A 13,442-nucleotide genomic window follows, 5' to 3' on the forward strand; every position below is an offset into this window, starting at 1 on the left:
TTATGGATACCCAAATTTGCTGAAATGGCCAAACCGCTATACCTAGCCACCAAAGAGCAGACGCCCTTTGAATGGACAGAAGAGGCTGAGCAGTCATTTCAGCAGATCAAAACTGCCTTGCTGTCCGCACCCGCCCTGGGTCTCCCTGATGTCTCCAAGCCCTTCCACCTCTTTGTAGATGAAAGCAAAGGCATAGCTAAGGCCGTGTTGACCCAGCCCCTCGGTCCTTGGCCCCGGCCTGTTGCTTACCTATCAAAAAAATTGGACCCAGTGGCTGCCGGCTGGCCTCCTTGCCTCCGGATGATCGCCGCCACGGCCCTAATGGTAAAGGATGCTGACAAACTAACTATGGGGCAGGAGTTACATGTCACCACCCCCCACGCCATCGACGGGGTTATCAAACAGCCTCCCGACCGATGGATGAGCAATGCTCGATTGGTCCACTACCAGGGTCTACTGTTAAATCCCCTCAGAATCAGCTACACTCCGCCGCGGGCATTAAACCCTGCCTCCCTATTACCTGACCCAGATTTGGACTCCCCACTCCATGACTGTGCAGAGGTACTGGCCCAGATCCATGGGGTTCGGGAAGACCTACGTGACCAGCCCCTACCGGATGCACAAGTCACATGGTTCACTGACGGCAGCAGCTTTGTCCAGCAAGGTCAGAGGTATGCGGGGGCAGCAGTAACATCAGAAACTGAGGTGATATGGGCAGAGACTCTCCCCCCAGGGACCTCAGCCCAAAAAGCTGAATTAATTGCCCTGACCCAAGCTCTCAAGATGAGCAAAGGCCAAAAAGCCACCATATACACAGACAGCCGGTATGCTTTCGCTACCGCACATATACATGGGGCAATATACCGAGAGCGGGGACTACTCACAGCAGAGGGCAAAGACATCAAGAACAAAGAGGAAATCCTGGCCTTGCTAGCGGCCATATGGGAACCCAAAAAGCTAGCCATTGTACACTGCCCGGGGCATCAAAAACCCACGAATCCAGTCACCCGAGGCAACAATTTGGCAGACCAGACGGCTCGAAAGGCGGCACACACTCCAATACCATTACTTCCCCTGCAACTGCCGGATCCAGGCCCCCGGGAACTACCGCCCCAACCCGACTACTCGGAGGATGACATCAGATGGATGAGCAAGCTTCCTCTAACCCAGGTTAGAGACGGATGGTGGCGGGACGCTAAAAACAATATCCTCCTTCCTGAGAGACTAGGAACCCTGGTCCTTGAACGGATCCACCGTAGCACCCACTTGGGCGCCCGACGGCTACAGGATCTCATCAGGCAGACTGGACTTAAAATTAAAAATGTCTCCGAGAAGACTGAACGACTGGTTGCTGACTGTGCAGTCTGCCAACTCCATAATGCCAGCACCCACCCGCCAACCACTGGCATCCGGGAGAGAGGAAACCAGCCCGGAGCCTACTGGGAAGTGGACTTCACGGAGGTAAAGCCTGGCAAATATGGGTATAAATATTTACTGGTGTTTATAGATACCTTTTCAGGTTGGACTGAGGCATTCCCAACCAAGAATGAGACTGCACGAATAGTAGCTAAGAAGCTACTAGAAGAGATCCTGCCCAGGTATGGCTTTCCAGTTATGATAGGGTCCGACAACGGGCCAGCCTTCGTTTCTAAGGTAAGTCAGGATCTGGCTTCCATACTTGGGGCTAATTGGAAATTACATTGTGCATACCGCCCCCAGAGTTCAGGACAGGTAGAAAGGATGAATAGAACTCTAAAAGAGACCTTGACTAAATTGACCATGGAGACTGGCGCTAACTGGGTAGTCCTACTCCCCTACGCTCTGTTTAGGGTGCGAAATTCCCCCTATAAGCTAGGATTTACTCCCTATGAAATAATGCATGGTAGGCCTCCTCCTATCATCCCTAATCTAAAGACTAACCTTATCCAATTGGACCCAGAAAATAATCTCCTGTCTTCCCTCCAAGCCTTACAGCGGATACACGAGACAATCTGGCCCAAACTAAAAGAGCTATATGCAACAGGACCCCCACCTACTCCACACCAGCTCCGGCCAGGTGACTGGGTCCTTGTCAAACGCCATCGACAAGAGACCCTAGAACCCAGGTGGAAAGGACCTTACCAGATCATCCTGACAACGCCGACAGCCATTAAGGTGGACAGCATAGCTGCCTGGATCCATCACACGCACGTCAAGCCGGTGGACCCATTTTCTGACCTCATCAAGTCCACTAAAGCTGACGTCACCTGGACTGTTGACCGGAGTAAGAACAATCCCCTCAAACTGACTTTGCGCCGTACCCTCCCCCATGATGACCAAGGTACTGCTGATAGCCCTAATGATAGTCCTAACCCTCAACCCTCGGGCCACGAGGGGAGGATTCGGCCCTCCCCCCAATAAGAATACTTTAATACAACTACTATATGGTGCACCGTGCGAGTGCAGGGGAGGTACTATGGAGACTCCTGTTGTTCCCCGAGGGTATACTCATATGCAGGACTGCGGGGGCATAACTGCGTATCTTGTTCAGGAATATAGGGTTACCGGGGCCTCTCAAAACTGGCAATGCTACCATAAGCCTAAGCCACTTCCCCCTCGAGCTACTTGCCCCTGTTCTACCTTCCAGGAATCAATGCATAGCATGTGCTATTCCTCTTACCAGCAATGTATAGGGGCCAATAACAAGACTTATTTCACAGCCATACTACAGAATAATAAAAGCCCCACCATTAGTGATGATAATAAATACCTTCAGGCTGGATGCACTGGCACCCCCGGGACCCCGGTATGCTGGAATACCAGGGCCCCCACACATATGTCAGACGGTGGGGGGCCCCAGGACGCAGTGCGCCAGATAGAAACCCGAAGACAAATAGAAGAGGCCTATCGGCATCTGTACCCACAGCTCAGCTACCACCCCCTAATTCTCCCTAAGGTCGATCCCTCTGAATTGGACTCCCAGACCATGTCCATACTAGAAGCTACTTTTGCGCTTTTGAATACCACCAACCCCAACTTAGCACAGGATTGCTGGCTCTGCCTTCCTCAAGGACCGCCCCGCCCTATAGCCATCCCCACCTTCGCCAATTTAAATATCAGCGAACGATGTAACCCTACTTCACTCCCCGAGCCGTTCCCCATACAATTTTCAAAATTTTCAACCACCTTTAATACCTCATGCTTTGTCAAGAACGATTCCCTCTCTAACGCCAGTATTGACTTGGGAATCCTTTCATCCACTGAATGTAGTCAATATATCCCCGTGAACTCCTCCCTCTGTAGTCCTAATACCACTGTCTTTGTCTGTGGAAGTAACCTAGCATACACCTATTTACCCCCGAATTGGACAGGGGTCTGCACCCTGGCCACCCTTCTCCCCAATGTAGACCTGATCTCGGGAGACACCCCGTTGCCCATTCCCAGCTTTGACCTCTGGGCAGGCAGAACCAAACGAGCCATTACAGTCCTACCCCTCCTGGTAGGATTAGGAATTACAGGAGCTGTGGCCACAGGGAGTACAGGTCTTGGGGTCTCCCTTCACTCCTATAGTCAGCTGTCTAGGCAAGTAATAGAAGATGTAGAAACTCTCTCTGGGACCATTCAGGACTTACAGGACCAATTAGATTCGCTGGCCGAGGTGGTCCTACAGAATAGGAGGGGCTTAGACTTACTGACAGCTGAACAGGGTGGGATATGCCTCGCCCTAAAAGAAAAATGCTGTTTCTATGCAAATAAATCAGGCATTGTAAGAAATAAGATCCACCAGCTCCAGGAAGACCTAGCTCGCCGCCGGCAAGAATTAGCGGATAATCCCCTTTGGTCAGGATTTCATGGGATGCTCCCCTTCCTCCTCCCCATCCTGGGCCCTCTACTATGCCTCCTTCTCCTCCTCACTATAGGCCCCTGTATACTCAGTAAAGTCATGAATTTTGTTCGCGAAAGAATAAATACAGTCCAGCTAATGATATTAAGAACACAATATCAGCCCTGCGAGGCCTCAGAAATTGAAGAAACGGAGCCTTGAGGACCCAAGATTGGCTCCTCTGGTTCATGAGAAAGGGGGGAATGAGGGGGCTATGTTCTAGTTTGGTGAGAATAGGACTGAGTTGACGCCCTGCATTCAATTTGTGCTTTTCCTGGAATTTCTTTTCTGTTCTTTCCGGAGGGGGAGGGCCGAAAAAAGGACCATTCCAGGGCGCGGCGCTGGGCTTGCCACATTTGGGAGCGCCGCCTGAAGTTGGGCGCACAGCCTCCCGACGCCCTGCCGTTGGGCTGGTGGAGGCCGCAGCACTGCTAGGGTTGTATCAGTCCTCCTGTTTGCACTATTTCTTTTTGCGACCATGGCCCCGCCTTAAGTATTTCTAATTAAGAAACAAAACCTCAGGAAACCGAAACTTAACCAGCCGCTCTCGCTTCTGTAATTACGCCTGCTGACCCCCCCCCCCGCAACCGTCCAACCAATCAGACGGCGACTAGTGTCTCTGTTTAAAAGTCAACCAATCGGCGACTAGCGTCTCTGTTTAAAAGTCAACCAATCGGCGACTAGCGTCTCTGTTTAAAAGTCAACCAATCGGCGACTAGTGTCTTTGTTTAAAAGTCAACCAATCGGCGACTAGTGTCTCTGTTTAAAAGTCAACCAATCGGCGACTAGTGTCTTTGTTTAAAAGTCAACCAATCGGCGACTATATTTGTACCGGTCTATAAAAGAGCTGTACTAAACTCCGCCAGGGCCTCTTAGCGTCACGGGCAAGGAGTGCGCGGAGGTCCAGGTTCGAACCTGCAATAAATGACCCTTGCCGTTTGGCTTTGACTCTCGACTCTGGTGGTCTTGTGGAGGGGCCTCGCGACCTTGGGCATTTCAATATGACTGACATCTCCGTCTTCTTTGCCCCTGCTTTCTGTCCCTCCTTCTCATAACCATACTCATAGCTCCATCTCCCTCTTTCTTCCTCTTCCTCCCCTCTGCCTCCGTCCCCCCATTTTTTCCTGCCACCTTTCCAGGTCTCACCCCCCGGCATCATTTTTCAGTTTCTTCCTTGTGGATATTTCCTACCTCCACCACCACCAGGGCATTGTCTGTCTTTAAAATATCCACTTTTTACATGGTTTTCAATACATACTTGTATTTCCCATCCACTCCTCTGAGCCCAAGTCCTCTGAGCTGCAGGCTTGCATATCCAGCTTAATTACTATTTGCACTTGGATGTTACGAAAACATTACAAACTTAATGGGTCCAAAATGAAACGAATGATTCTCTGCCCTCATCTTCCCCCATCTCAATAAACTGTACCCCATTTCACACAGTAACTCAGGCCAGAGGAAGCATTGCTCCTTCTTCTTTACCCCCAACAACATGAGTGAGTCTTGTTGCTACTACTTCTAAAATCTGTCTTGAGTCCAAAGCAGTCTCTTCATGTTCACTGCCATGACTCTCGGCTCAGCCAACATGATTTCTTACCGGGGCCACTGTACCAGCCTCCCAACTGGTCTCACTGCTTCTATGCTAGTGTTCCTCTAGTCCATTCTTTCCACAGCAGCTACAGCTCCCATTTCCAAACAGAAATTATACTGTGTCACTCTCTACTTAACCCTCTTTAATGGCTTCCCATTCATTCACTAAACATATTTTTACTGAGTGCCCTCGGTGTGCCATACCCTCAACAACGCCTCCACTCACGAAATAAAAGAAATATGTAGTATGTAGATAGTGGTAAATGCTGTGAAGAAAAATAAAGAAGGCGTGAAGGACAGGGAATTGTGTGTGTGTGTGTGTGTGTGTGTGTGTGTGTGTGTCTTTACAGTTATTAAACAGGGACTCCAAGGAAGGTTTCACTGAGACTGAGTAGGTGATCTTTGAGCAAAGGACTTGAAAGAAATGAGGGAGTTGAGCTCTGCAGAATATTCCAGTTGGAGAGAATAGCAAGTGCAAAGGCCCTGGGGTAGAAGTATGCCTGGGAGCTAAACAGAGAAGAAGAAAATCTAAGCTTTACTATGGTTTATAAAGTGGTCCAGTTCCCTCACACCCCCTGCCCCCCCAAAAAACCCCTCCTCCCTTTATAGTCTCCAACCTTCTTTTCTAGCACTCTCCCCACCTCACTGTAGTCCATCCACACCAATCTAGTTCACCAAACGCTGTTTCCTGCAACACAGGCAGTGTTGCTGCCTCTGCTGGAATACTCCCCAACCCTTATTCTCAAGTACAATTTGCAAGGCCAGCTCCTTCTCATCAAGCAGGTTTCAGTTGAAGTCTCACCTTAGGCCTTTTTGAACCACAGAACCTAAAATAGGTCTCTTGTTATTTCTTTCCTGATTGTTTCCTTCATGTCCCTAATCACACCATGCAATTGGGATTCATATACATATATGAACTTAAACTTAATAGGTATCTCATCATCATTTAAATTTGCATTTGATAACTAGTTAGGATTAACCATGTTCCCAAGTAATAGTTCTTAGCATGATCTCTTTTCACTTAAAGTCCCTATGTCTCTGGCCAGCTGGAACCCCCACCCTGTCCACCTGTTTGGGGGCAATTTATTTTCTCAAGTTTCCTCAGGGAGTCACTGATAGATCATGAGGACTATCTCTTGGCAGGAATTATTCCAAAACCCAACCCCCTTTGGAGGAAAGTTTGTTTCACTTTGACATCACCAAGTTGTGAAAATGCGCAAGAATGCCGCATCTGAGTGGTGCCACGTACTCCCATCACGCAGTTATTATCGTGCAGTTATTAATATCACTAAATCATGCGTACAATGTAATGATGAATTACAGTGAATATACCTATATAATATAGATCTATATTCTATCTATATAGTATATATAGGCAAGGGAGGCAAGAGGAGCCCTGCGCATCACTTGCCCCTTTGCCTTTTCCAGGGGCCTCTCTATACAGAGGCAGGCAGACGGTCTAACTGGCCCCTCGAAATCTCCCACACCCGAGGCGGGCGAATTCGCGCAGGTCTTGAGGGGTCCAGAGCTTCGAGGTTCGTAGGTGGGGGAGGAGCGAGGGGCGTTCCGAAGACTCCAGCCAGGCCTCTCTCCCGAGCCCAGCCGAGATTACAGCTCATCTCGCGAGAGCCTGAGCAAGGCCCGGCTGCGGGCGGCGGGGGCGGGATGTTGGCGGAACACTCTAGACCGCGCCCCCTCTGGCGCAGCTGGCAGAGGCGCTGGCGGGAGCGGCCGGCGGCGCGCACGCGCAGGTGAGCCGGGAAGGCGCGGGGGCACGAGGGCGGGGGGCGGGGCCTTGCGTCGCGCCGCGGGCACGTCTCTGCGCGTCCTCAGTATTTAATGTCTCTGTGTTCCACGGGTCTGGGTGAGCACGTGGGGGAGCGGCCGGAGTGCAACGCTGCGGGACCGGCCTGGCAGAGGGGCTGAGGCGGGGCAGAGGCGGGGGCCGAGGGGCCAGGGGGCGGCGGCGGCGCGAGGACTCTGCATCCTGACGGTCGCCGAGGAGCTGGTAAGTTGGGGCCGCAGGGAGCGGCTGAACTGGGGACCACCTGCCGGGGCCCCGAGGGCGGCGCCGTTGGGGTGATGGTGATCCTAGGGTGCAGGTGCAGGGTGCGTCGCGTGCTCCAGGACTCACGGGGTGCGAGGCTCCCGACGCTGAGGGCGTGCAGAGGGGTTCCGGCCCGTCGCCTGCTGTCAAGCAGGCCCTTTCTCTTTCGTCGCCTGCGCGCCCCCTCGTCCTTCTCCGCCGGGTTCTTGCTGACAAATCGCTTGTGCTTGGCTGGGGCCGCGCTCCGCAGCCGCGCGGTGTCCCCTACGCGCGTCACCATCCTCGGGGGCGGGAAGCGAGGGCGCGACGCCCGGGATGCCCCTCTGCGGCTTAACTTTCCCCGAGCGCACACACTCTCCCGAGAGACGGACCTGAGTGCGTTCCACCCAAGGTCGCCCAACCCCACACGCGTTTACTTTTCAAAGGTCGTGTGTACCCAGTCTGAGCCGGGAGAGGCGCCGGCGGGCGGGCTGTGGGCAGGGCCAGGTGTTCACAAGGGCGAGGAAGTGTCCCAAGGCCTGCGGGCACTCCTTCCCCACTGAGTTGAATTGGTCACTTCAGGAACCTCACCCAACTTCTGGGCCCCTTTATATCGCCCGGGGGTGCTCCCCATCGAGGCCGGCGGTGGCAGACTAGAGCTGGTCTCTCTGCCCCTGGGAGTTCAGTGCGGCGAACCAGGGGAAGGGGCTCGGTTTGCAGAGCCGGGAGGATGAGCTAGGAGATAGGTCGTGATTGGAACCTTGTTGCGGGCGGAGGGAAACCGTTTCCCGATGTGAAAGGCTTGGTGTCTCTCAAGAGGATTAGCTTTTGCAGCCCCTTAAAGGGTGTCGGAGAGGCGGAGGCTGTCCTGTCCCGTGTGTCCGCTGACTTAATGCCCGCGGGTTTGTGGGTCACGTGTCGGGCTCCGCCTGCACCCACCTCTGGTCCTCGGGCCGGAGGGACCACGCTGGTTTCGGGGTTCTGGATCAAAGTGTATTTGGGCAGGCTTTCACCAGTTTTACTATTTTGTGCCCTTGGGTGCGGTTCCTCCCATTTCCCCTCCAAGGAAGGCACAAGAGACGGATAGGAGCTGTTGGTGTGTTGGGTGGTGCCGAATAGACCTGGGACTGCTTGGAAGCCCTGGGCGTTTCGCGGTCTCCCTTCTCCGCGGAGATGCAGAGGTTGGCTGGCGCCTTCTTGCCCCCCCCGGCCTCTACTAACACAAACCCGGTGCACTTAACTCCAGGTGTGAGAGGAGGCCTCTCAGGTCGGGTAGGGTGTGTGGGCAGGACAATTAGGTTAAACTAGACATCTTTCCCCTATGAAGTTCAGACTGCTTGGTGTTTAAATTTATTTCCTGCAGGGAAATCTGGGTTGCTGGACACTTGGTACAGTCATATCTGTTGGTTTGCTATCCAAGCCCCCCACCCCGTTTGTCGAAATTATTGATCAAGAAGCACCATTCACAAGAAGCTATTAATTCTGGCAGCTAGTGACCTTACTTTGCTACCCTGTTATTGTAACTAAGTCCTTCCCGGATTAGTTTTTTTTTTTTTTTTTTTAATTCTATTTAGAAGTTTGGGCTCTTAGTAAGCACCACCCACCCTCTTTGCTCTTAAAGGTACAGAGCATCTTAGAAATGCAGAGAGGGCAGCATGATTTGACCATTTATCAGTTCCTCTTTTCTTGAAGTTCAGGTGGTTCACCTGCTGATTATTTAAGATTTTCTCAGCACTGGAAGCAAGTGAAGTAATTTTGGGGGAGCTTTTCTGACTTGTGTTGAACCTTTCCTCTTGAACCTCAAAACTAGTTTTGTGGGTTCTGGGTAGTAATTCCTGGGTATATTCTCAGATGAAGAATGGCCCTAGGCTAGAGTAGGTTCTCTGCGTCCTACAAGTATGCAAATCTTTGAAGCCTTTGTGCCTACCTGGATTAAATAGGCTCTATTGTCATATGTTTTGTCAGGTGATGGCCCAGAAGTTGCAGGTAACTGATCCCCTCCCAGCCTGTGAGTGTCTAGCTGGAGCCCTTTGTGTGACTATCATTTCCTCCTCCCAGCTGTTTCTAGGAAGTACACTCAGACTTGGCCACTGCAGGGCGGCAGTGAAGGTGTCTGTTGGAAGTGGCTGCTCAGGTGCCACGGGGATGTGTCTCCAGTATAAGGTTGCTCAGCATCAGTATTTTAAAGTCATTTGTTTTGCTCTACCTGGTAACCCCAGTTATCCTTGGGCTTTGAACCCAGGCCAGGTCATAACCATCGTTTGTGGGTGAAGGCTAGTTTTAGGCTTTTCGGTGTTCTCCCATCCTAAAGACAAATTGCGATAATATTTGTGGGGCATGGCACTGTGCCTGGTACACGATGGCTGCTCAAGCATTGATTTCTTTTTTTCCCTCTTTCTTAAAGAGTCTCTGAGACTGACTTTAAGTTTCCCTTGAATCTGTGAAGTGACTTGAATTCTAATAAAAGTACCCTACTCCCCAACCTCTGACCTGGAAACTTGGTTGGAAGGAGGGGGAAAACAAATTGGCTTCCCCACACTTTGCCAGCCAGCCTCCTGGCTCAAGCCTACAGCACCCCATGTGCCTGGTGAGCTGGTGCCTTCCAGCCCATTCTCCCCAGGCTCCTCCTTCCTCATCTTCCCTGTGAGTCTAGAATGAATGGGCTTCTCTGCAGTCTGGACCGCTGTGCTCTTGTGGGGAAGTTTTGGGTGTGACTTAGTACCTTCAGCTTACCCCGCTAGGGAGTTTCCCTCTGCTCTGGGCAGGTGGTGGTGGGTCCTTACGGGCCTCTTATCCCACTGAAATCATTTCATGCTATTTGAGTTGCTGATCTTTGTGGGATGTATTTTAATCCTAAACCTTCATTTCTAGGGCAGGTTGTTTCTTCCACATCCCTTTCTGGTGTGATGTCTCACACAGGTTTCACCTTTGATCGTTTAACATCAAGTACCCTTTGTGTGTGGCATTTCCACCGAGCAAACCTGCTGGCCCTCGTACCTAGTTTTAAACTTGGGCCGTGTAAAGCAGTGACAGTGTTTCGGGTAGGACAGAGTAGCTGGAGAAATAGCTGGTGGGGACATGGAAACTAAAATTTAGGCGACACCTCTTCCTTGATAGTTACTCTGGGAGGTGAGTTACAAGCAAACGCCTCCCTAATCCTTTAATCCTGACACCTCTGAGTGCAGTTGAGGGTGAAGCTAGAGTTCATTCGGGATTGTTTCAGTGGCAAATAAAAAATACAAATAGAGGGATAGAGAAACCGACAAGTGTGGGTTTGGACTTGAACTAGAGGGCTTTTGTGAGAAGGACAAGGAGTCATCAAGTCCATGGGCTTTTCACCTAATCTTTCTGTTGCTTTCTAAGCAGATTGTTGCAGTAAAGGAATGTGTGTTATCATTCAGCATTCTGAGGACTGGCTTTCAGTTATAAGGAACTTTCGAGGTGTCCTTTTCCTCTTCCTAAATGGTTCTACTAAGTGGTCTTTGTTCTGTCCAGTTCTTGCCATCTTGAGTGTCTCTGCAGCTCGGTTTGATAAGTTTGCAACAGTTGACAGTAAACATTCTGTCCCCATCTGGTCGTACAGCCTGGCTGCCTTCACTTAGCCGGTCCTCACTGAGGCCCGTGTACTTAGGAACAAAGCAGGGCCTCAGAAGAGTTCTGGAAGTAAAGGTATGCAGTGCTGAGGGCTGATGAGGCTTGTTTCACCCTGGACTTAGCTAGCAAGAGCCCTGGATTGGGGGTTGTGGGTGGAGTGGAGGTTGAGATCTGGGTGCCGCTTTCAGGGTTGAAACCTGGCTGGGGTTCCAGGCAGGTCTGTTGGCCCTCAGGGTCTTAGTTTCTTTAGCTGGTGAAAGAAGATTGGTCAACACCAAAGGCATTCAGACTGTGCCCCTAAGAGCACAATCTTAACCCCTGGAGTTAGTCAGCCCCTTAGGCTGCTGGGAGGTAGAGTTGCCGCAGGTTGTGTATGGGAGGCAGGGTGTGTTTGGGCTGGGGGTGCCTGGGTAGTACAAGCCGAAGTCTAAGAAAAAAATGACAACCCACTGTTTTAGGTGCATTGGAAGTTCATTTAACTCTAAGGTGCTACTGTACTAAATATTTTTATTTTTTACAATATCTTTATTCTCCTCAGTCTGTCTTTAGGGTTGAGGGTCTAGAGCTGCCTTGTCCTATAGGGTAGCTACTAGTTATGTGTAGCTAGTTAAATATAACTTTTTTAAAGCATTAAGTAAAATTAAAAAATTAGTTCCTTGGTGACAGTAGTCACATTTCAAGTGCTCAGTAGCTTCATGTGGCCAGTGGCTGCAGTACTGGACAGTGCAGGTTCTGGAACATTTTCATCATCACATAAAGCTCTGTCGGACAGCACTGGACTTAGTTCTTTGCCCAACTCTAAAAGCTTCATTGTCTCGCCTTGTAAAGCATCATGTGTTTGGGCTTAGTCTTCCGTATTCCACACACCCAACAGCTTTGGTGACAAGTTATTTATCAGTCCTCTCCATGGCATGTTCAGAGCAAGTTCCGGCCTGCCAGCTTGGAGGGCAGTGATCAATTATGAAACAGTTTGAGAAAGGAGTGTAGTGAGGGCTCTGGGGATGGGAGTGTGAAGTGAAGGGGCCAGACGCTAAGCCTTTGGAAAGCCGTTTTCGCTTGAGAGCCTGTTTATCAGTGTAAAGGTCCTCGCTGCTTCTCCAAGGCCAGTGCTCACTGGCTTGGTCGTTACGTCAGGAGACTTGCTATTTGGTCCTTCACTCACCTGATGACTTCCTGCAGGTCTCAGTGTGGGCCCTCTGCTGAACCAGGTTGCAGACACCTTGCGGACAAGCGTCATTTTCATTCTGCTCCTCCGGTCCATCTCAGTGTTAGGAGGCCTGGCTTTACTGAAGGCCTCGGGGAGAGTTGGTCCCCAGTGGGGATCCCGAAGTGTTGGTGTGGAGCCGGCTCTGGGGAGTGCGCTCTATTTCCAGATGCCCCTCATCTAGTCCTGGGTGTGCTTAGTTTGAACCCTACTAGACTGGCCTTTGGCATATAATGTGAACTCTTTCTTTGGACCCCAACAGCAGAAGATGCATAACAGACACTTACTGAGTACCTACCGTATACCTGATAATTTGGCAGGGTTTTTGCACGTTATTCCCTTTTTATTCTCTCTCAATCCTATGAGGTTAAGAATTCCTAGTTTGTGGACTTTCCTGATGGCACAGTGGTTACGAATCTGCCTGTCAATGCAGGGGACCGGGTTCGAGCCCTGGTCTGGGAAGATCCCACATGCTGAGAAGCAGCTAAGCCCGTGCGCCACAACTACTGAGCCTGCACTCTAGAGCCCACGAGCCACAACTACTGACCCCACGAGGCACAACTACTAAAGCCCTCGCGCCTAGAGCCCGTGCTCCGCAACCAGAGAAGCCACCGCAGTGAGAAGCCCACGCACCACAATGAAGAGTAGCAACTAGAGAAAGCCCGTGCGCAATGAAGACCCAATGCAGCCAAAGATAAATTAATTAATTAAAAAAAAAAAGAATTTCTAGTTTGTGTATGTGGAAACAGAGGCCCTAAGGAAGGTAAGCTGATCCCAGGGCACAGGACTGGGCTGTCTTGGGGCTTAGATCAGGGTTCAGTATCTCTAGCTCCCTGCTTAGAGGCTGTTTCTTGTTAACTGCCCCATTACCCCTCCATCCTCATCCAGAAAGTGAAACTGGGTTTTTAAAAGAATAAAATCCCACAAACTGAGTCAGACTGTTAGGTCATTACAGCCTCATTCAGCCCTAGGAGGGAGGTATTTGTATCCCATTTCGTTGGATGTTATCATTTTACAGGAAACAGAAGTTAAGGATCTTTAAGGCAAGTATTTTATCAGAATTACGCAACCATCCAGTGCCTTGGAGCTGCATAACCATGCCTTAGGGCCTGGAGAACTGCTCTTGAGACTCTGGCTTAGTTTGATCACCTGGTTGAAAAGGCAGC

The 13,442-nt window shown here is 50.8% G+C and overlaps 1 protein-coding gene across 2 annotated transcripts in view; it reads left to right on the forward strand.

Annotated features, from left to right (window-relative positions):
• The first annotated feature begins 7,408 nt into the window (after positions 1 to 7,408).
• AKAP1 (A-kinase anchoring protein 1) overlaps positions 7,409 to 13,442 on the forward strand; it is a 32,589-nt gene continuing 26,555 nt past the window's right edge. Inside the window, exon 1 of one of the 2 annotated variants that reach the window (XM_079903964.1) lies at positions 7,409 to 7,460. The gene's annotated coding sequence lies outside the window, so the exon portion shown is untranslated. Of the gene's footprint in view, positions 7,461 to 10,451; positions 11,148 to 13,442 lie in introns of those variants that run through there. The other variant, XM_079903965.1, reaches the window with a different exon arrangement.

Source organism: Stenella coeruleoalba (genome assembly GCF_951394435.1).
Source record: "Stenella coeruleoalba genome assembly, chromosome: 19".
Classification (NCBI taxonomy): Eukaryota; Metazoa; Chordata; class Mammalia; order Artiodactyla; family Delphinidae; genus Stenella; species Stenella coeruleoalba.